This window comes from Podarcis muralis, chromosome 5 (genome assembly GCF_964188315.1).
Source record: "Podarcis muralis chromosome 5, rPodMur119.hap1.1, whole genome shotgun sequence".
NCBI classification, from domain to species: Eukaryota; Metazoa; Chordata; class Lepidosauria; order Squamata; family Lacertidae; genus Podarcis; species Podarcis muralis.
The window spans coordinates 20654080-20675418 of NC_135659.1; the positions used below are offsets into that span (position 1 = coordinate 20654080).

Sequence of the window (21339 nt, forward strand, 5' to 3'; positions counted from 1 at the left end):
AGTTTTTTTAGGAAATTATACACACAAGGGCCAGTAAATGAACAAGAAATAGAAGAATTTCTTAAAAATTATGGACTACCGAAAATTCCAGAACAGGGCAAGTTGATTTTGAATGAGAAAATAACAGAACAGGAAATAGAGGAGGCCATACAAAAGGCACAACTGGGAAAGTCTCCAGGACCAGACGGACTGACGGCTAGATATTATAAAGCTTTGAGAGAAGGTCTAGTGCAACCACTAAAAGAAGTTTGCAATGAAATATTGGAGGGGAAAAAGGCACCTGAAACGTGGAAAGAGGCTTTTATCTCACTTATACCAAAGACCGAGACTGAAAAGAACCAGGTTAAGAACTACCGCCCGATATCATTATTAAATGTGGATTATAAAATTTTTGCAGACATTTTAGCAAAAAGACTGAAGAAAGTATTGACAGGTGAGATTCATAAGGATCAATCTGGCTTTCTCCCGGGTAGACACATGTCTGACAATGTGAGGAACATAATAGACATTGTGGAACTGTTGGAAATGAACATTAACAGAAAAGCGGTTTTGATTTTTGTGGACGCGGAGAAAGCCTTTGACAATATTTGTTGGAGTTTTATGAAAAAGAATCTCCAAGGGATGGGGGTAGGCCAAGGTTTTGAAAATGGTATAGGTGCAATTTATTCTGAGCAGAAGGCAAAGCTAATTGTGAACAATGTGGTAACGGAAGAGATAGCCATAGAGAAAGGAACACGACAGGGATGTCCTATTTCCCCCCTACTTTTTATACTAGTTCTGGAGGTTTTGTTAAATATGATTAGAAAGGACCAGTTGGTTAAAGGAATTCAGGTCGGAGTGAAAGAGTATAAATTAAGGGCATTTGCAGATGACCTAGTTTTGACTTTGCAACAGCCAATCACTAGTACAAAAAGAGTTTTAGAACTGATCGAGATATTTGGTCAAGTTGCAGGATTTAAGCTGAACAAACAAAAAACTAAAGTATTGGAAAAAAACCTAACAAATGAAGAAAAAGAGACATTCCAGAATGAAACAGGTTTGGAGATAGCAAAAAAAGTGAAGTACCTGGGGGTGAATTTGACATCGAAAAATGTGAATCTTTTTAAAGACAATTATGATAAATGTTGGACAGAAGTTAAGAAAGATTTAGACATATGGTCAAGGCTGAAACTTTCCTTGTTAGGCAGAATTGCTGTTATCAAAATGAATGTATTGCCTAGAATGTTATTTCTGTTTCAGACATTACAAATAATAGACAAGATGGACTGTTTCAAGAGGTGGCAGAAAGACATATCGAAATTTGTTTGGCAGGGCAAAAAGCCAAGAATAAAATTTAAGACATTAACAGATGCGAAAGATAGAGGGGGTTTTGCCCTGCCGGACTTAAGACTCTACTATGAATCAGCAGCGTTTTGCTGGTTGAAAGATTGGCTGCTCCTCGAGAATACAGACATTTTGGACCTTGAAGGATTTGACAACAGATTTGGTTGGCATGCATATATATGGTATGACAAGGTAAAATTGCATAAAGGTTTTAAGAACCATATGGTGAGGAAAGCTCTGTATAATGTTTGGATTAAGTATAAAGACCTGTTTGAAAGTAAAACCCCCAGGTGGTTGTCACCAATGGAAGCAAAAGAGGTGAAAAAATTGAATATGGGTTCTAATTGGCCTAAATATTGTGAAATTATAGAACAAGATGGTGAAAATGTAAAATTGCAGAGTTTTGAGAAACTGAAATTTAAGGTGAGAGATTGGTTACATTATCGACAGATAAATGAAGTATTTAAACAGGACAGAAAGAAAGGCTTCCAGGTGGAGAAGTCAAAACTAGAAACAGAACTGTTAGAACCCAATACTAAAAATTTGTCAAGAATGTACAACTTGCTGTTGAAATGGAATACCCAAGATGAAATGGTGAAATCTAATATGATTAAATGGGCACAGGACATTGGGCATGACATTGAATTTGCAGACTGGGAGCAGTTATGGACCACTGGTGTTAAATTTACGGCATGCAATGCCTTAAAAGAAAACATTATGAAAATGATCTACAGGTGGTACATGACTCCTGCTAAGTTAGCAAAGATCTATCATTTGCCCAATAACAAGTGTTGGAAGTGCAGTGAAACGGAGGGAACCTTCTATCACCTTTGGTGGACCTGCCCGAAGATTAAGGCTTTCTGGGAAATGATCTATAATGAAATAAAAAAAGTTCTGAAGAGAACGTTTGTTAAAAAACCAGAGGCCTTTCTCTTGGGTATGGTGGGCCAAATGGTGCCAAAGAAGGATAGGACATTTTTTATGTACGCCACCACAGCAGCAAGAATTCTTTTAGCAAAGTATTGGAAGACGCAAGATTTACCCACGTTGGAAGAATGGCAGACGAAGGTGATCGACTATATGGGACTGGCAGAGATGACTGGCAGAATTCGAGACCGGGGGAAAGAGGCGGTGGATGAAGATTGGAACAAATTTAAAGTTTATCTTAAAAACTGTTGTAATTTGGAAAATTAGGGGCTCAGAGTTATAAGAGATAAAGAACTACAGTTGTATTAATAACTAACTGAAGTTAAATACATGAAATATATTTAAGTTATGATCAGAGGGTTGCTGAAAAATCTTGAAACAAGAATGCAGAAAAGGGGTGGTATGGGGAAGTCATGTTTTTGTTTGTTTATGTCTATGTTTTTGTTTTGTTTATTCTTTATTTATGGAAAACTAATAAAAATTTAATATAAAAAAAAAAAAAAACAAAGTGCAAGTAGATAAATAGGTACCACTCTGGCGGGAAGGTAAACGGCGTTTCCATGCGCTGCTCTGGTTCGCCAGAAGTGGCTTAGTCATGCTGGCCACATGACCCGGAAGCTGGACACCGGCTCCCTCGGCCAATAAAGCGAGATGAGCGCCGCAACCCCAGAGTTGGTCATGACTGGACCTAATGGTCAGGGGTCCCTTTACCTTTACCTTAAGAACTGTTAGCATTTTAGGTAGCTGATGCTGGCTAGTGTGATTAGTATAAATCACATGAGATGTCTGAGAAGAGTGTGGGAATGGAAGACTGTCTTATCTCTTTTGTCTGAGAGTGTTACAGTCATACCTCTTGTTACGTTCGGTTCAGGTTACGTCTTTTCAGGTTGCGTCCCGCGGTGACCCGGAAGTACCGGAAAGGGTTACTTCCGGGTTTCGCCACTCGTGCATGTGCAGACGCGCAAAATGACATCACGCGCATACACAGAAGTGGTGAATCATGACCCATGTGTGCACAGACGTGCAGACACGGGTTGCGTTCCTCTCAGGTTACGAATGGGGCTCCAGAACGGATCCCGTTTGCAACCAAAGGTACCACTGTACAGTGGTACCTCGGGTTACATACGCTCCAGGTTACAGACGCTTCAGGTTACAGACTCTGCTAACCCAGAAATATTACCTAGGGTTAAGAACTTTGCTTCAGGATGAGAACAGAAATCGTGCTCCGGAGGCGCAGTGGCAGCAGGAGACCCCATTAGCTAAAGTGGTGCTTCAGGTTAAGAACAGTTTCAGGTTAAGAACGGACCTCCGGAACGAATTAAGTACTTAACCCGAGGTACCACTGTATTGGACTGTACTTTAACTTTTGCTGTATGCTTTCTGTTTTCTGCCAGAGTTTGGAGGGCATAGACATGATTATGGATTCTCTGTATATATTGTGAATAAACATAGTTTAGATCTATGGATGTTTCTATCTTCTTGCTGTGTGATACCAGAAGACTTGTGTGCACTTTTCATATGAGAAGTGTCGCAGAGCCCTCTGGAGTGAAGGGACATGCCATTTCAGAGACGTGCCTACTGGGAGATACTCGGAGTACTGGGGGTCTGCCGTCCCCCTCCCCCAGGAGCGTTTGCCAACAGGAACATCCTTGTTTCGGCTGCGTGGATCTTACTGGCCGAGATATGGAAAGAAGATAAAGTTCCTACCAGAGAAGAATGGCAGAAAAAGTTAATGCTGAAATGGCTAAAAATAACTGGAAGAGTCAGAAATCAGGAAGACCAAAATTTTAATAAGGAATGGGGAACATTTATAACTTACCTTAAAGACCACTGTCAACAGTTAAAGTCGTTAGTAGGATTGGAATAGCACTTGTAGTTTAAAGTTGGTTCTGGACATAATGGAAGAAGTAAAGGGTTTGGATTATCATAAAAGATGCGGGAGGAACTGATTAATAATAGAACCCACATAGGGGAGGATGGAATTCCAGGAGATTCCTTGGAATTTTGTTTTCATGATTTATGTTTGATATATCTCTGTAAAATTTTGTTTTTAAAAATTTAATAATAATAATAATAAACATCCTTGTTTCAAAAAGGCTGCACAGATGTGTAGAATGTTGACATTGTTTTAATCTGTATTTAACCTATCATTGGTTTTAATTGGTTTTTTAATGTTTTAAACAGCTGTTTTAACTATTTTTACTGATAAGCTCACTGTTTTATTCTTTTCGTAAGCCGCTTTGAGATTTGTTTGTCATTACAGTCAAGCAGCATAGAAACTTTACAAAGTAAAAATAAATAATCAGTGATAAAAGACCACAGACTCAAAATTGTAATTGAAGCAAATCAATCAATTTATTGGTGTGCAATGCTTCATTTAAGAAGCATTATTGTCTTCATAAAATTTGAAGAAAATAAAGCAACAAAGCAATGTAATATCACACTTTTATAATTTTTTTAAGATTGCATAAGTATAGCATTATACTTGCATTGACAAAGCGATCACAGGTTGTCATTTCTGATGCTAAATGAAGATTTGGCCTCCAGCTCATCAAATCATGAGGCAGAATTTCTAAGCTCCATGGCATATCCTAATTTCTGAATTTCCTAGCACACTTAGCACTTTTGAATAAAAATCATAGTTACCCAGTCATCGCTGTGGGCCAAGATTAGGTACTCTTCAGCTAATTGAAAGGAACTAGGAGTAGCAGAGTGGAATTCCCCATACATATTTTTGTTTCATTACTTACATTGCTTAACCCACATTAAGACCTAGACTATGTTTATCTGAGAGAAAAGCACAACTAGGACTCCTGCTTTTCCAGCACTTCTTTACTCAGGTCACTTGGAAAACATTCCAGCACATTCCATTTTCAATAATGTTATGATTCCACATTTGCCAAGACACCATTGTTTCTTCATCATCATCTTCATTATGTTGATGCTCTGATGTTTTCCAGGACGTTGAGGTCTCATCAGACTGTCAATGAGAGTCATCAAAAAGTTACAAAGTGACATGGAGTTTAATGTCATCCATTTTAGTCCATCTTGGTTGCTCTACTGTACACTGAAGCTGATAGTTCTAGTTATACATTTCCAGTCAAAAGTAATACAGTGGTACCTTAGGTTACATACGCTTCAGGTTACAGACTCCGCTAACCCAGAAATATTACCTAGGGTTAAGAACTTTGCTTCAGGATGAGAACAGAAATCGTGCTCTGGCGTCGCAGCAGCAGCAGCAGGCCCCATTAGCTAAAGTGGTGCTTCAGGCTAAGAACAGTTTCAGGTTAAGAACGGACCTCCAGAAAGAATTAAGTACTTACCCGAGGTACCACTGTATTCTTCCTGTTTTATGGGTTTTAATGCAGGGTAAGCACATATGGGATGGCAGCCTGGCTTTCATTTAGAATCGGTATTGGGGAAATGGGAATTTTGTTCTATCAACAGCTGTATAACAAGTGGGTTAAACTTTTTCTAGTCTTGCCCAGACTACTCTCTCTTATTTTGTGTTACGTCATGCCCCCCCCCCATAGCAGCCATTTTGTGACTAGCGCCCGCAGCACTCCCTCAATGTTCAAAATGTGTCCACCGGTCCAAACAGGTTGGTGACCCCTGCCCGAGACTTTCCATATAGCCAGCATCTGGCCCGGTCAATATTTTTATTTTATTATATTATTTCTGTGCTACCCCTCATCATGTGCATTCAGGAATCGCCACAATAATTTAAAACACTCAGCATAAGTAGCAAACAAAAGAAATGTAAATAAATGCAGGATAGCTTGGGATCGCAGATGGCCATCTAATCAAGCACTAGAAATACTATTAGTAATAGCAGTGGCAATGAAACGGTTAAAATGGAAACCATATAGGGTTCCCAAATGGTCTTTTTCTTTCTTGACTTCCCCTGCAAAATGAATGAATCATGCGCAATCATTTTGTTTGACACTGAGGAAGAAAGGGGAGTTACTGATTTACGATGAACTAAGGATTTTACAATGTTTTTCTATACCCTCCCCTTTCGACCAAGGCTGAACGGACTAAATTCAAACTATATTTGGGCTGGACCATGAGTGGAAGAGAGAGTATTCTGAAGAGATGAAGGACTGCTAATTATAACTGGCAGGAGTTTATTTGTGTGACTTTGCTTTTTAACTGCGGACTGAGGAAAATAATCCCCAGAGTTTTAATGGCGGAGCAGGCATCTTGTTGGGGAGTTATTTATAGCCCAGCAAATCATTGAACAACGGAAGGAATGTTTTCAAAGGAGTGGAATGTGAATGGACAAAGGACGATGGCAATAAACTGTCTCTTAAACACCAGGTCTGGGAACAGAGTGATGGATGGATTACACATGTGAAATGGACTCTTACGTGTTTGGGAAACAACAAAGCTGCTGATTGTAAGGAAACAAGAAGGCCAGCTATGAAAATAGATTAAAACAATTAAAAAGATGAGAAGGTGATTAAAGAAGACGAATTAAGTGCCATCATCAGGAAGCAAATGGACATATGTTTGTAACAGGAGCCGGAAACCTACCGTAATTATTTTTTTAAAAAAAAATGTATTAAATTTAAATAATTTGCATTGATTTGTTAAAAACTGGAAAACTAATACAAATTAATTAAAAAGAAAAAAGAAACGGTTAGCAATGTTGCTGCTAGTTGCTGTGGTGATAGTACTGATATTAAAATACGTGTGGTATGATTTCTCTGCTGCCATGGAAAGACTTACTGATTTAGATACATCTTGGATATACCCAGGGCCCAGCAACACATTGTTTCATAAAAGGTGGTGATGATGGATCCTTTCGAAATCCTGATTTGCACTCAAACAGCATCCAGTAGTCAGACGCTCTCATGGATGTGGATTTAGTTATCCACCTCAGTTTGATATTGTTACGTTCCATGTCAGCATCATCTGCTCGACAAGTTTCTGAAGAAAAGCACAGAAAGAAAGAAAATACCGCATTTTTCGCCCCATAAGACGCACCTGACCATAAGACACACCTAGTTTTTTGAGGGAGAATGCAAGAAAAAAAATTATTTAAAGGGAGCGCTGAGCAGAGCCCGTATGTATCCCAGGCTCTGCTCAGCGCTCCCTTTCAAGAGCCGCGTGGAACGTGTGTGTGCCGCTTGCAGGCTTTTCCCCGAGGAGGGAGAAGGGCAGCCTGTCAGTGTAGGGCTGCTCTTCTCCCTCCTCAGGGAAAAGCTCCAAAGAGCCGCACACATGCTCCGCACGGCTCTTTAAGGGGAACACGGCTCTTGGGGGCTTTTCCGGGAAGTGGGGGGAGCGACTGAGGGGCTAAGCCAGAAGCTAGAACAATTAGAGGGAGAGCAGGGATCCCTCTCGCTGTTCTGGCTTCTGGGATAGCTGTGCAGCATGCATTCGCTCCATAAGACGCATACACATTTCCCCTTACTTTTTAGGAGGGAAAAGGTGCGTCTTATAGAGCAAAAAATACGGTAATCATGTATATAGATGAATTCTTTTTAAACTGGGCTGGGTAGGAATAGCTTTGAGTGCAATGCAGAACTCACTTGAACAGTGGCATCAAGTTAAACTGTACTATCTGCCACTTACTGTAGCTTTTAGGTTACATCCACACATTGCAGAAGAGAGGTCCACTCTTTCCCTCTGCGTCTGACATTGGGAGGGCTAGCCAGAGGATGCCGTGTATCTCTGCCACACTGCCAAATCCATTAGAATGAGTCTAGGCTTGTTAATTTTGTTAATGGACACGGGTGGCACTGTGGGTAAAAGCCTCAGCGCCTAGGGCTTGCCGATCGAAAGGTCGGCGGTTCGAATCCCCACGGCAGGGTGCGCTCCCGTTGCTCGGTCCCAGCGCCTGCCAACCTAGCAGTTCGAAAGCACCCCCGGGTGCAAGTAGATAAATAGGGACCGCTTACTAGCGGGAAGGTAAACGGCGTTTCTGTGTGCGGCTCTGGCTCGCCAGAGCAGCGATGTCACGCTGGCCACGTGACCCAGAAGTGTCTCCGGACAGCGCTGGCCCCCGGCCTTTTGAGTGAGATGGGCGCACAACCCTAGAGTCTGTCAAGACTGGCCCGTACGGGCAGGGGTACCTTTAGGCTTGTTAATAGAACAAGAATGAACGATGATCAATTTTATACTTACGAAGGCATCTGGGCACGCCAACCCATTGACCACGTAAACATCTTGCACGTGGAGTGCCTTCCATTTCGTACATTCTGTAGCACTGATAAAAAACAACTGAACCATGTACAAATTCTCGTCTTTGGGAGGCCAGGGTCATTGCATTATCAACATCAGGCGGAGGACCACAATTTATTGGGGACTCTACAATGAAAATATTGAAGAAGTTGTTATAGCAGATGACACTATGGTAAATGCCAGACTGCAGATACTAATACACTGTACACCTAGAAAGGCAAAGCAAACAGAATGGGGAATTCATCTTAATTTAAAATGAAACAAAATGATGTAAGGCTTCTTCCTATAAACTCTTTGATTGGGTTCTAGAGTAGATACATCATCAATTAGCATCTTACCTGCCGTCATTCATCTCCCCCCAAACATCTATCTTGTTATGAATCCACAAGGTGCCACAGTACTCTTTTTGGTTGGCACATGTCTCTGGAGAAAGGCCATTGGTCAGTGGTAGGGCACATGCGTTGAAAGATCCCAGGTTCAGTCTTAGCATCTAAGGCATTAGAGGAGATCTGTCAATAGGTCTCCTGCTGCTTCTTTTTAATGAAAAAAAGAATTGGAGCTATGTGGAGGATTCAGATTGGTACTGTGATCTGTACTTTCTTTACAATTTGCGTGATGAATGTTGACTCCCTTTCTCTCACACTCATTGGTGCTATGAAAGATGATAAAAATTGTTCAGTTGTGGGTGAACATATCAGACGACACAGTGATTCTTCAAACAGCTCTTGTTTATTCACAGGCCAGAACAGAACTGAACTGAAGGGTTCAGCCAGCCTGCTTATATATAGCTCCACTACAACGCAACAGTAACCACTTTCCGTAATGATCCAATCACTGAACGTCACTTTCAATCCCTTATTTGCATTTGTGGACCTGAGTGAAAACTATCTACAGTATCCCCCTGCTGGCCCAGAGTGAGAGCTTCAGTACATAACAAGAATAGTTTGGGTGGGGGGTAGGCTGTATGCCTGAACCCCCTTCTAATGCCTGGATCCAGCATGGATTCAATTCCTGGAACAGCCAGGCTAGATTCTTGGTGAGGTAATGGCCTTCTAAGTATGGTATTAAGGTAGCAAAGAAAGGAGTTAGAAAGATAAATGCCAGAGTGCAGGATTGAGTTATATGAGCTAGAAGCTAGAAGCCAACAGGCTGCAGGCTTGGCAGTTGGGAGACGGAACCATGCCTGATTTCAATTGAAATCCAAGGCTATGGGAGAAGCAAAACCCTCTTGAGGTGTTACTACTGTGAACCCTTCCATTGTAGACTACGGTTGCATGTATGTATAAATAAACCATATATCATAAAGACACCACAGTCTCTGCTGTCCCTCATTCTGAGGAGACCGGACCCTGGAGATTGGGGTGGTGTGCAGCAATAACAATAGATTGTTCCTAGAAATTATCTGATAAAGACCGAATGTTCGGTGCCATGCAAGAGAAATGATTCTGAGGAGATATGGAGGGTGTTTGTAGAATCGGTACTGTTAAAACAGAAAGGGGTCAAACCATCACAAGAGGTGTTGAAATTTTAGGAGGCTGGATAGTTACCCTGGAATGGCCTAGGTGGTGGGGTGCACATTTTTTAATTCTTATTTATTTATGGTTATTACTTTGTCAAAATAAAATAAAAACATTTTTAAAAAAGAAGTACCTACCACCACCAAACATTTAAATGATTGGTGACAAATTAATGTTCACATTATTAATAGTCACATCCTAAAGCTATTTTGGGGAAAACAGTACACTTTCTTCTATTAAAAAAAGAAAAAGAATGCTCAGTGCCTGTGAAGATACATGACTTGTAAAAGGCACATCACCATTGCCATTTTTATCATCAATAAACTTTTTCATTGGAGGTGTGTTTCTTCCAACACATAATTTTCTAGAACATCTCCAAAGAGATATTTTGTACTGTCTGGAAGAATTGTCCTGCCCCACTTTTTTGCCCTAAGCATCCATTTAGACAAATTAAGGTCATAGTATTACTACAAGTGGAACCTTCATCCTGATGCTCCTACTCAGGATACTCCAGTCCGTGCCCCCTCCTATCTGGTTTTCCATTCCCCATTCCCCAACACTGAGCATGCATTCCATGGTTGCTGAACATGCCCAGTACTTGTTAAAGCTATTTTTGGATTTAATTTCCTGAAGTGTTTTAAAAAATATATACTTCTGCAAACTAAGGGCTTCCCCCCAGCCTGCTATGTCCTTCCTGCGTGTGAAGAAGAAGAAGAAGAAGAAGAAGAAGAAGAAGAAGAAGAAGAAGAAGAAGAAGAAGAAGAAGAAGAGGAGGAGGAGTAGTTTGGATTTGATATCCCGCTTTATCACTACCCAAAGGCATCTCAAAGTGGCTAACAATCTCCTTTCCCTTCCTCCCCCACAAGAAACACTCTGTGAGGTGAGTGGGGCTGAGAGACTTCAAAGAAGTGTGACTAGCCCAAGGTCACCCAGCAGCTGCATGTGGAGGAGCAGAGATACGAACCAGGTTCCCCCAGATTACAAGTCTACTGCTCTTAACCGCTACACCACACTGGCTGGCTGTGAATGATGCTATGTTTTGGACCATCATTCAGAGAACTGAAATCACAATTAGGACACTTGATTATGATTTGCTTTTGCAAAGAGGAGCATAGAATACCACTGGTGCTTGACTCTGGCTCTTCATACTTATTTAGCCCTGCTCTTTTCTAAGTAAGGAAATATATTAACATTTGATGTGCACATGTCAGGGACTGGACATTGGAGGAGGAATGGTGAAGACCTCTTCCCCCTCCTCCTGAACCTTCCAGAGAAGAGGAAGACTGGATAGATTTACAGCAGTGGTTTGCGGGAGGTCACATCTCAGAGGCTGAAGAGGGGAAAAGCTAGGAAGTAATGGGAGAGGAGCAGGAAGAAGCAGCACCAGGGGAGAGACAGCTGACAGACTCAGTGTCATTAGAAAGCATGCCAGACCCCCCCCCCCAGAACCCGGCAGGCACTGAAAGTAGGAGAACAGAGAGTTCAGAGGCAGAAGGCACAGATCAGCCACCGTAGGGATGGTGTATAATGGGAGAGACGGAGGGGGTGGGGTTTCACTCAGAGCAACACCATTACTCCAAGAGGCTGCATTTCTAAGCCTCTCTCTGTGAATATTGAATGCATAGCTGTCAAGCTTCCCTTTTTTTGCGGGAAATTCCCTTATTCCAGCGCTGTTTCCTGCTGCTTCCCGCTGCTATCCCGGATTGTTAGATATCCCGTAGACTGTCCCTGAGACAGGTGAGGCTGCTAATCCCTTATTTTCGAAGCTGCTGATCCCTTATTTTCAAATCTGAAAGTTGACAGCTATGATTGAATAAAAGACATTGGTGAGAGCTTTCCTTGTCTATTCCTGGAAGTCTACCGTGAGGGATCAGATTTCCTGACAGCACGTCAGTGTGGCAGCTCCAAATACAGTGGTACCTCAGGTTACATATGCTTCAGGTTACATACGCTTCAGGTTACAGACCCTGCTAACCCAGAAATATTACTTCGGGTTAAGAACCTTACTTCAGGATGAGAACAGAAATCGTGCAGCGCGGCGCAGTGGCAGCAGGAGACCCCATTAGCTAAAGTGGTGCTTCAGGTTAAGAACAGTTTCAGGTTAAGAACAGACCTCCAGAACGAATTATGTACTTAACCCGAGGTACCACTGTACAGTAAATGAAAAAATTGGTGAGAGCACTGCTTGTGATGTCTTGAGCTTGGGGCCATAGGAGACATTTTCTAGGTACATATCACTTCACTTCCTTAACCCTGGTGACAACCAACAATGCAGATTCTACGCTGAAAAGATTAGGGCCCTAACAGACGTTTGCATTGGTGCCGTTCTCCAGCTTACCAGAATCAGTCAAGGAGTCCACCAGGTGTTCGTAAGGAACTTGTCCCGGAAATACTGCAACTGAAAGAGAAAGAAATGGAATGTGAAAAAGAAGGTAGCAAGCTGTGGACTTGACCACCTTTTGTTGATGGAAGAACTCAGATTAATTCTGCAGTAATGCCAGTAGTAGAGGGACGCGGGTGGCGCTGTGGGTAAAAGCCTCAGCGCCTAGGGCTTGCCGATCGAAAGGTCGGGGGTTCGAATCCCCATGGCGGGGTGCGCTCCCGCTGCTCAGTCCCAGCGCCTGCCAACCTAGCAGTTCGAAAGCACCCCCAGGTGCAAGTAGATAAATAGGGACCGCTTACTAGCGGGAAGCTAAACAGCGTTTCCGTGTGCGGCTCTGGCTCGCCAGAGCAGCGATGTCACGCTGGCCACGTGACCCAGAAGTGTCTTCGGACAGCGCTGGCCCCCAGCCTCTTGAGTGAGATGGGCGCACAACCCCAGAGTCTGTCAAGACTGGCCTGTACGGGCAGGGGTACCTTTACCTTTAATGCCGGTAGTAAAGTATTCAGTTCTGAATTGGTACGCTCTGTCATTTATCAGGAGATTGAAACATTTATCCCTCTCATCTACTCATTCATCCAAAAAACAATATAATATCCAACTCACATTCTGTCGTGTTGAGAAAGATGTGCTTTTCATCAAGAGCTAAATCTGCTACAGTGGTACCTCTAGATATGAACGGGATCCGTTCCGGAGCCCCGTTTGCATCTAGAGGTAAACGTAACTAGCGACGGCACGTCTGCGCACACGCGCATCGGTTTTTGCCGCTTCTGTGCATGCACGTGACGTCATTTTGAGCGTCTGCGCAAGCGGCGAAACCCGGAAGAAACACGCTCCGTTACTTCTGGATTGCCGCGGAGTGCAACTCGAACGCGCTCAACGCGAAGCATATTCAACCCGAGGTATGACTGTATTTCTGGTGGAAAGGAAAAGGGAAGTAGGGATATTATACTCCAAAGCCACCTATAAAAGGTAAAGGTACCCCTGCCCGTACGGGCCAGTCTTGACAGACTCTAGGGTTGTGCGCTCATCTCACTCTAGAGGCCGGGAGCCAGTGCTGTCCACAGACACTTCCGGGTCACGTGGCCAGCATGACGAAGCTGCTCCGGCGACCAGCACCAGAGCAGCACACGGAAACGCTGTTTACCTTCCCGCTATAAAGCAGTACCTATTTATCTACTTGCACTTAAGGGTGCTTTCGAACTGCTAGGTGGGCAGGAGCTGGGACCGAACGACTGGAGCTCACCCCGCCACGGGGATTCGAACCGCCGACCACGCGATCAGCAAGTCCTAGGTGCTGAGGTTTTACCCACAGCGCCACCCGCGTCCCCTATAGCTACTTTTATATATACAAGGGAACAAACAGTGATCCAACAACAACTTGGCTCATAGTGCAGAAGTCTCTTGTCCATTTGGTTCAAGCATTTCATTCAGCAACCTGGTCTTATCAATTACTAAAGTTTTAAATGGAGGACAACCAGGACATCATTTATTTATTTATTTTTTAAAAAAATTATGAGTGCAGCATGTCAATGAATATCTTCCACAAGAAGCAGAGCTGCTTAATAGGTTCAGCAGCAGAACTTGGGGTCTCAAATTTCAGCTGCGCTATGTGCGATGCTAAAATTCAGAGGGGCCCCCCATTCTAAATAATAGTTGTGGCATCCCCTGAGGCTCTGTGCCCAATGTGACCGAACTGGTCTCGCCCCTCCCCCCCTAAAATCTGCCTCGGATGTGTTGCAAATCAGGTGGCTGAGTTCACAAAATTTGTAATCATTCAAAAAACAAAAAAAGGACACTAGGCGACCCATCCTCATAGGTAGGGACGGAAGAGCTCTTTGTTTCCAGACTGTCTCACCAGAGCGGTGCATGCTCTAGTTATCTCCCGCTTGGACTACTGCAATGCGCTCTATGTGGGGCTACCTTTGAACGTGACTTGGAAACTGCAACTAATCCAGAATGTGGCAGCTAGACTGGTGACTGGGAGTGGCCACCGAGACCATATAATACCGATTCTGAAAGACTTACATTGGCCCCCAGTACGTTTCCGAGCACAATTCAAAGTGTTAGTGCTGACCTTTCAAGCCCTAAACGGCCTCGGTCCTGTATACCTGAAGGAGCGTCTCCACCCCCATCGTTTAGAGCCAAGGGCCTTCTGGCAGTTCCCTCACTGTGAGAAGTGACGGTAGTGGCGCCTGCCCTGTGGAATGCCCTCCCATCAGATGTCAAGGAAATAAACAACTATCTGACTTTTAGAAGGCATCTGAAGGCAGTCCTGTTTAGGGAAGTTTTTAATGTTTGATGTTTTATCGTATTTTTTCATATTCTGTTGTGAGCCACCCAGAGTGGCAGGGGAAACCCAACCAGATGGGCAGGGTTTAAATAATAAAGTTGTAGTAGTATTTGTTTCCTCTCAAAACAATGTATGGCAGAGGGGGGAAATGAACACCGCACCAAAATTCAGGCTTGGATAACAACTGCGCAAATGAATGCTGTGGTCCTCTGCAGGCATGCACAGTGGATCTGGGATCTTCTGCATACTCCAAAATCCAATAAGCCCACTATGCTGGGGTTTCAGAAAACTAGCTTTGCCATAGGAAGGTCTTTTGGCCACTTGGCTACAAGACCTTCTTCAAATGTATTTCAGGATTATGGCGGGAGCAACAAGGTAGACCTCACTGGGTGTCTCTCCACCCAGTGAGACAAGAAGAACTGGGACTTCTACACTGAAGTTACCAGATTTTTTCCCCCAATGAATCCGGGGACACTTTTCAACTTCCTACTAAATAGATGGGTTTTGTCAGGGGAGGTTAGCTGTCAATCTCATTTACTCATCAAAGTATTATCTGAGAGTGGCTCACTGATGTTTTTTGTTCAGTTGTGGGTGAACACATCAGACGACACAGCAATTCTTCAAACAGCTCTTGTTTATTCACAGGCCAGAACAAAACTGAACTGAAGGGTTCAGTCAGCCTGCTTATATAAGGCTCCAGTACAACGTAACTGTAACAATTTTCTAAAACTATCCAATCACTGAATGCCACTTTCGATCCCTTATTTGCATAACTATCTACAGTATCCCCCTGCTGGCCCAGGGTGAGAACTTCAGTACATAACATTTTTAAAATATATATTTTTGCCACTAATCTTATAAGCAGTTTCTGTTATACTGTTTGTATTCTATTGTTTTTAGTTACTTTTTTTAAAAAAAATAAAAAATATGCATGTCTCTCTGGGGGGTAGAACTGATTTCAAGTGGAAGATTTAAAAAATGGATGTGGTTTATCATAGCTAAAATGAACTCTCTCCCCCTCACCCCCTTACTTAATGGATAGAGGAATGCTGCAAAGCAGAAACACTGATGGAACCTGCTCCTTCAGCTGATACCGATACATGTCTACACAAGGCAATTTCTTCTGAGTCAGCACAATTTCTGACCTACGCCCCTTAGCTCAAAGAGTTTGCTGTCATCCTGGCTCTTCCACAGTGCTTGCCACTGCACCGTCACTTTGGATTTGAACAGAATGGTAAAAAACCAAGAACCTCACACTAAACCTCTGTCTATGCCAGGTTCTGATGCCATCCAACATGTTCAAAACACCAAACAAAATAACACCACAGTAATCAACCGAGCAGAAGTCTTTAGTTAGGAAAGGGTGAGAGAAATTAATGGGTAAATCTGAACATGTCTAAGCCTAGTGAAGGATGAATAAAAACACAGTGGTACCCCGCAAGACGAACGCCTCGCGAGACGAAAAACTCGCAAAACGAAAGGTTTTTTCGTTTTCGAGTTGCCTCGCAAGACGAATTTCCCTATGGGCTTGCTTCGCAAAACGAAGCTTGCCCCGGGGACAGCGGGTCTTCTCTTTTGAAGCAAGGGGCGGCGGGGAGATCGCTTCTCCCCACCGCCCCTTGCTTCAAAAGAGGTCTGCCCCCGGACCTCTTTTGAAGCAAGGGGCTGCGGGGAGATCGCTTCTCCCGGTGCTCCGAAGCGGGGTGGGGGGGCGGGAACACCTGCCCCAGCCGCCGGGCTTCATAGCGCTGCTGCGAAGCCGGGCGGGGGGCGGGAACACCTGCCCCAGCCACCCTGCTTCGGAACGCTGCTCCGAAGCGGGGGGGGCGGGAACACCTGCCCCAGCCGCCGGGCTTCGTAGCGCTGCTGCGAAGCCGGGCGGGGGGCGGGAACACCTGCCCCAGCCACCCCGCTTCGGAACGCTGCTCCAAAGCGGGGTGGGGGGGCGGGAACACCTGCCCCAGCCGCCGGGCTTTGTAGCGCTGCTGCGAAGCCGGGTGGGGGGCGGGAACACCTGCCCCAGCCGCCGGGCTTTGTAGCGCTGCTGCGAAGCCGGGCGGGGGGGGGCGGGAACACCTTCTGAAGGCGGGCGGGGGGCGAAAGTCTTTGTCCCCCCTGCCTGCCTTCCCAGGGGCTTTTAAATCGCCCTGGACAGCGGAGAAGTCCTCCGCTGTCCCGGGGCGATTTTAAAATGCCGCCCGCCAGCATTTTAAGATCGCCCGGACAGCGGAGAAGTCCTCCGCTGTCCCAGGGTTTTTTTAAATGCTGGGGGTGGGAAGAAAAGCCCTTGTCCCCCCCCCCCAGCCTTCAGAAGAGGTCCGGGGACAGTCTGTCCCCGGACCTGGTCTGAAGGCGGTTTCCCTAGGAACGCATTAATTGATTTTCAATGCATTCCTATGGGAAACCGTGCATCGCAAGACGAAAAAACCGCAAGACGAAGAGACTTGCGGAACGAATTAATTTCGTCTTGCGAGGCACCACTGCATATGCCAGTGCATTCACAGCCTTTATTGTACTGAAATTAGAAGTTGATTAAGCATCATTAAGCAACAAACAAGCATTCATTGGCCAGTAGATAAGAGACGCAACATAAATCTTAAAGAAACTTTAAACTGGTAAGGGATGTAGCAAATCCCAACATTTTCACCAGATATGGTTTAGTTTTATATTTCTCTTGGAAGGGTGGCTATTAATTTATTAATTATGTACAAAATTTCTACATTACCTCTTGGGGGGGGGGACCTACTCCAAGGCCAATATCCCATCCCTCTGCTGCCTGAAAGAATTCTTATTTTGACTTGAATAACTTACACTGCTGGAAAATACAGCATCTCCACAGGAGGAGCAGAACAACGTAACTCAGACCGTTCATGTCCGTATTCCAGGCAGCTTGTATTCCAGTTTGGACTTTTTAGCAAATAGGTCGGGTGGCTGTCCTTGGAAAGGGCTTTCACCTTGTCTAGTTCCATCGAATTAATCATTGACTTGTTGCCACGCGGCAAAGTTCATCAGGCTTCTGCTGCAAAAATAATGGATTGTAAAAGGTAGCATTTGGAGGAAATAACCTGGAGGTGGGAAGGCCCAAAGGCAAAACCAGATGAAGCAACAAAATTATTTTTTTACATTTATACAGTAGGCTAGTTTGCATGTCTGTGGGAGCATGCACAAACACCCCTCTACCTTCTTCCAGATTATCAAGACCATCATCAGATTATCAAGACAGTGGAATTTGCTGCCAAGGAGTGTGGTGGAGTCTCCTTCTTTGGAGGTCTTTAAGCAGAGGCTTGACAACCATATGTCAGGAGTGCTCTGATGGTATTTCCTGCTTGCCAGGGGGTTGGACGCGATGGCCCTTGTGGTCTATTCCAACTCTATGATTCTATGATTCTATGATCATAGGATTTGAGGACAAATCCCAACTAGGCCGTAATTTTTGAGGTATAAAGTGAGGATCATAAAGGAGTGTCGCCTGGGAAGAGTTCTGAGAGCCAGATTGAGGGGTCTGGGGGGAAAGACAATTAGAAAACGGGTGGGTGGGCTTCATGAGCAGAGGCTGCAGCCCCTAGTACAGTCATACCTTGGAAGTCAAGCAGGATCTGTTCCGGAAGTCTGTTCAACTTCCAAAATGTTTGGAAACCAAAGCACGGCTTCTGATTGGCTGCAGAAAGCCAATCAGAAGCCGTGGAAGCCCCGTCAGACATTCGGCTTCCAAAGAAGGTTCGCAAACCGGAACAGTCACTACTTGGTTTGCGGCGTTCGGGAGCCAAAACGTTTGAGAACAAAGCTGTTTGAAAACCAAGGTATGACTGTACTAAATAAATATAATGGCAGACTTCTTGATTCCTGAAGTGAAGGGACCTTTCATACCCTCCAACATTTCTCTGATGAATATAGGGACGTCCTAAGGAAAAGCGGGACATTCTTCTCCCTTGAGGGTATTACCAGCCTTTTCTGCTTTTCCAGTGTTGAAGTATCAGCAATAATGCTAGGAAGGCAAAAGAAGAAATTGACATTTTTACCAAGAGTTCGGGCAACACATGATAGTATCTGACCAACCACCATCATTATTAGACAGGACAAGTGAGACTTGCAGCAAATATAGTGTGAAGTGCTTCTGGATTGTGCCAGGCAGCCCCTTTCTTTTCTTTTTTTCCCCAAGTGAATTTTTATTGTTTTCCTTACATATTCTTTTCCAACAAATTGTAATAGCACCATACATTCCCTTTGACTCTGCCGAGTCGCGACCCCCCTCCCTCCCCACAACTGGTATATTTATCCTCTTTCCATCACACACATCATTCTCATATTAGTATTATTATACATTGGAGGTATTATGTCAATCCCGCTAGTGTCTTGACCTCTTTACAATTCTTCTTTAAATATTCAATAAATTTACTCCAGTTAGTTTGGTATCTTTGATCTCCCTGGTCCCGGATCCTCCCTGACAGTTTGGCAAGTTCTGCATATTCTGTCAACTTCGCCTGCCACTCCTGAATAGTTGGTACTTTCCATCTTTGGGCCAGAAGGGTCCTCGCGGCAGTTGTAGCAAACATGAACAAATTTTGCTCTTCCATTTTAATTTCTGTTCCTATTAAGCCTAATAGACACGCTTCCGCTCTTTTGGGGAAAGTATATCTAAATATTTTTTTGAGTTCATTATAAATTGATTCCCAAAAATTTTTTACCTTATCGCAGGTCCACCACATATGGAAATAGTCCCCATCTGCCTTTTTACATTTCCAACATTTTCTTTCTTTTTTCCTATACATTTTAGCTAATTTTACTGGCGTCAAATGTCATCTATACATCATTTTTAGCAAGTTTTCCTTTAAAGCCATGCATCCTGTAAATCTCAAACCCTCCTTCCATAATAATTTCCATGCATCCAATTCAATGTTATGCCCAATATCAATTGCCCATTTTATCATTGATTCCTTTACTTCTTCGTCTTTTGTATACCATTCTAGCAATAAACTATACATTCTTGATAAAATTTTATCTTTACAGTCTATTAACTCGATTTGGAATTTCGATTTTTTATCTTTGAACCCATTTCTCTTTTTATCTTCCTTTAATAAGTCACTGATCTGGTGGTATTGCAGCCACCCTGTTAACATCTTTTCAATTTGGTCATATGATAGTCCCTTTCTTATTTCTTTCCAGGATACTCCATTCCATTTCAAAAAAGTTTTCTTATCTCAACAGCCAGTTAGCCTTCTGTCACCACTGAGCATTTTCAGTCTTCATTGGGCTTCCATTGAGGTGTTCCCCACACCCATCAAAGATTTTTTGAACGTTTGCAAATCTTGAGCTTTTCCCTGAGCCTGCTGGTCCATAAAGAGCCACAGCCAGTTTGCTATAAGCACACAGGATCTGATATGCCCAGTTATTATGTGGAACATTTTGTAGAAGCTTCATCAATTCATTTAGCTGTTAATTCATTTAGTGAAACAGATACGGAAGATGTGACTGTTCTGTTGGCTACAAGTACTCTACAATCTTTCTAGCACCAGGTTATGATTTATTATTTGCTAAGGGATTGTCACTCTTCTCCTCCAACTGTTGCACCTCAAACTTTTTTAGATTTGAAGGATAATACATTGTTTTCCTATATTGTATTTTTCAATGCCTGGACATTTCACTGGAATCCTTTGACTGAAGGGTGGTCTGGAAGGCTTTTTAATAAATAAATATAAAAGGCTTAGCCTGCTGAAGATTTCAAAAAATCTGTATTAAGAGAAATAATGACCATTTTTGAGTAGTGTTGCTTAAATGTTGATGACACATTCTCCATATGACTTTGAATGACTCCCTGCATGGAACTCTGGCTGGCGCAAGTGTTTGTGGGGAATAAGATGGAAGAGACAGGAAAATGGAGGGAGAGGTAGAGAGATATTTTAAAATGCAAGTAGGGTTTCTTAGTGATTTCTCTATTCTGGTTCTATTACTATAAATCAAGAGTTAGAACTCTAAAGGACCACTCCTTCTCAGTCATGGCTGGGTTATTCTGAAAAGGCTATGCTGAGAGCATTCATTGTTCCTTTTCCTTTCTGGGAATAATTACAAGGCCCTCTCCAAATTTTGGAGGGTGTTTTGACTAGATGGTGTTGCCGAGTCCTACTCCTTGCTGCTCCTGACAACAAATTAAAGTTAGGTCTGGAGGTGTGGGCTGCCCCAAGCTTACTGCAGTGATAGACCATGAAGACACAAGAGCCCAGTTTTTCAACTTCTGTCCTAGGCTGAAAATGCTGTGCAGCCTTATTGCAAGGTGCTGTAGGAACTGCAAAATCCATCCCCTGGTCTCCAAAAAGAAAGCCAAAATCTGCAGCTCTCAGAGGCCAGATGATGAGGGAATTGACAAAACTACATCTGAAAGTTCAGGTGAGGAAATATCCTTAGCTGAGGTGTTTGTTTGTTTGTTTGTTTGTTTGTTTGTTTGTTTGTTTGTTTGTTTGCAAGGCCAGTAAGAATCTCACAAATTCAGTTAGGCTGCCTTCTGATTCAAGAATACTTTAGAGGCATACTTTTCATGGAAGAAGGGAGATAAATATTTTGCTTTCCTCCTGACCTTTCCCAATGTTTAATCAAAAGAGTTCATCCCATGTTTGCTCTGCACTGCGGCAAAAAGATCAAGGAAGGCCACCATGCTGCATTGACAGGTATTTCTGGGTCATTTATTGCTAAATTATATTACTTAAAATGTGTATGAT

General features: G+C 43.3%; 1 pseudogene across 1 annotated transcript; it reads right to left on the reverse strand.

Annotated features, from left to right (window-relative positions):
• Window positions 1–4580: 4580 nt before the first annotated feature.
• Window positions 4581–17625, reverse strand: LOC114598646 (complement factor H-related protein 2-like; annotated as a pseudogene). Its single transcript, XR_013392851.1, has 5 exons — window positions 17441–17625; window positions 12295–12354; window positions 8383–8565; window positions 6982–7182; window positions 4581–5230 (listed from the first exon to the last, which is right to left on the reverse strand). The product of XR_013392851.1 is annotated as a complement factor H-related protein 2-like (transcript).
• Window positions 17626–21339: the final 3714 nt, after the last annotated feature.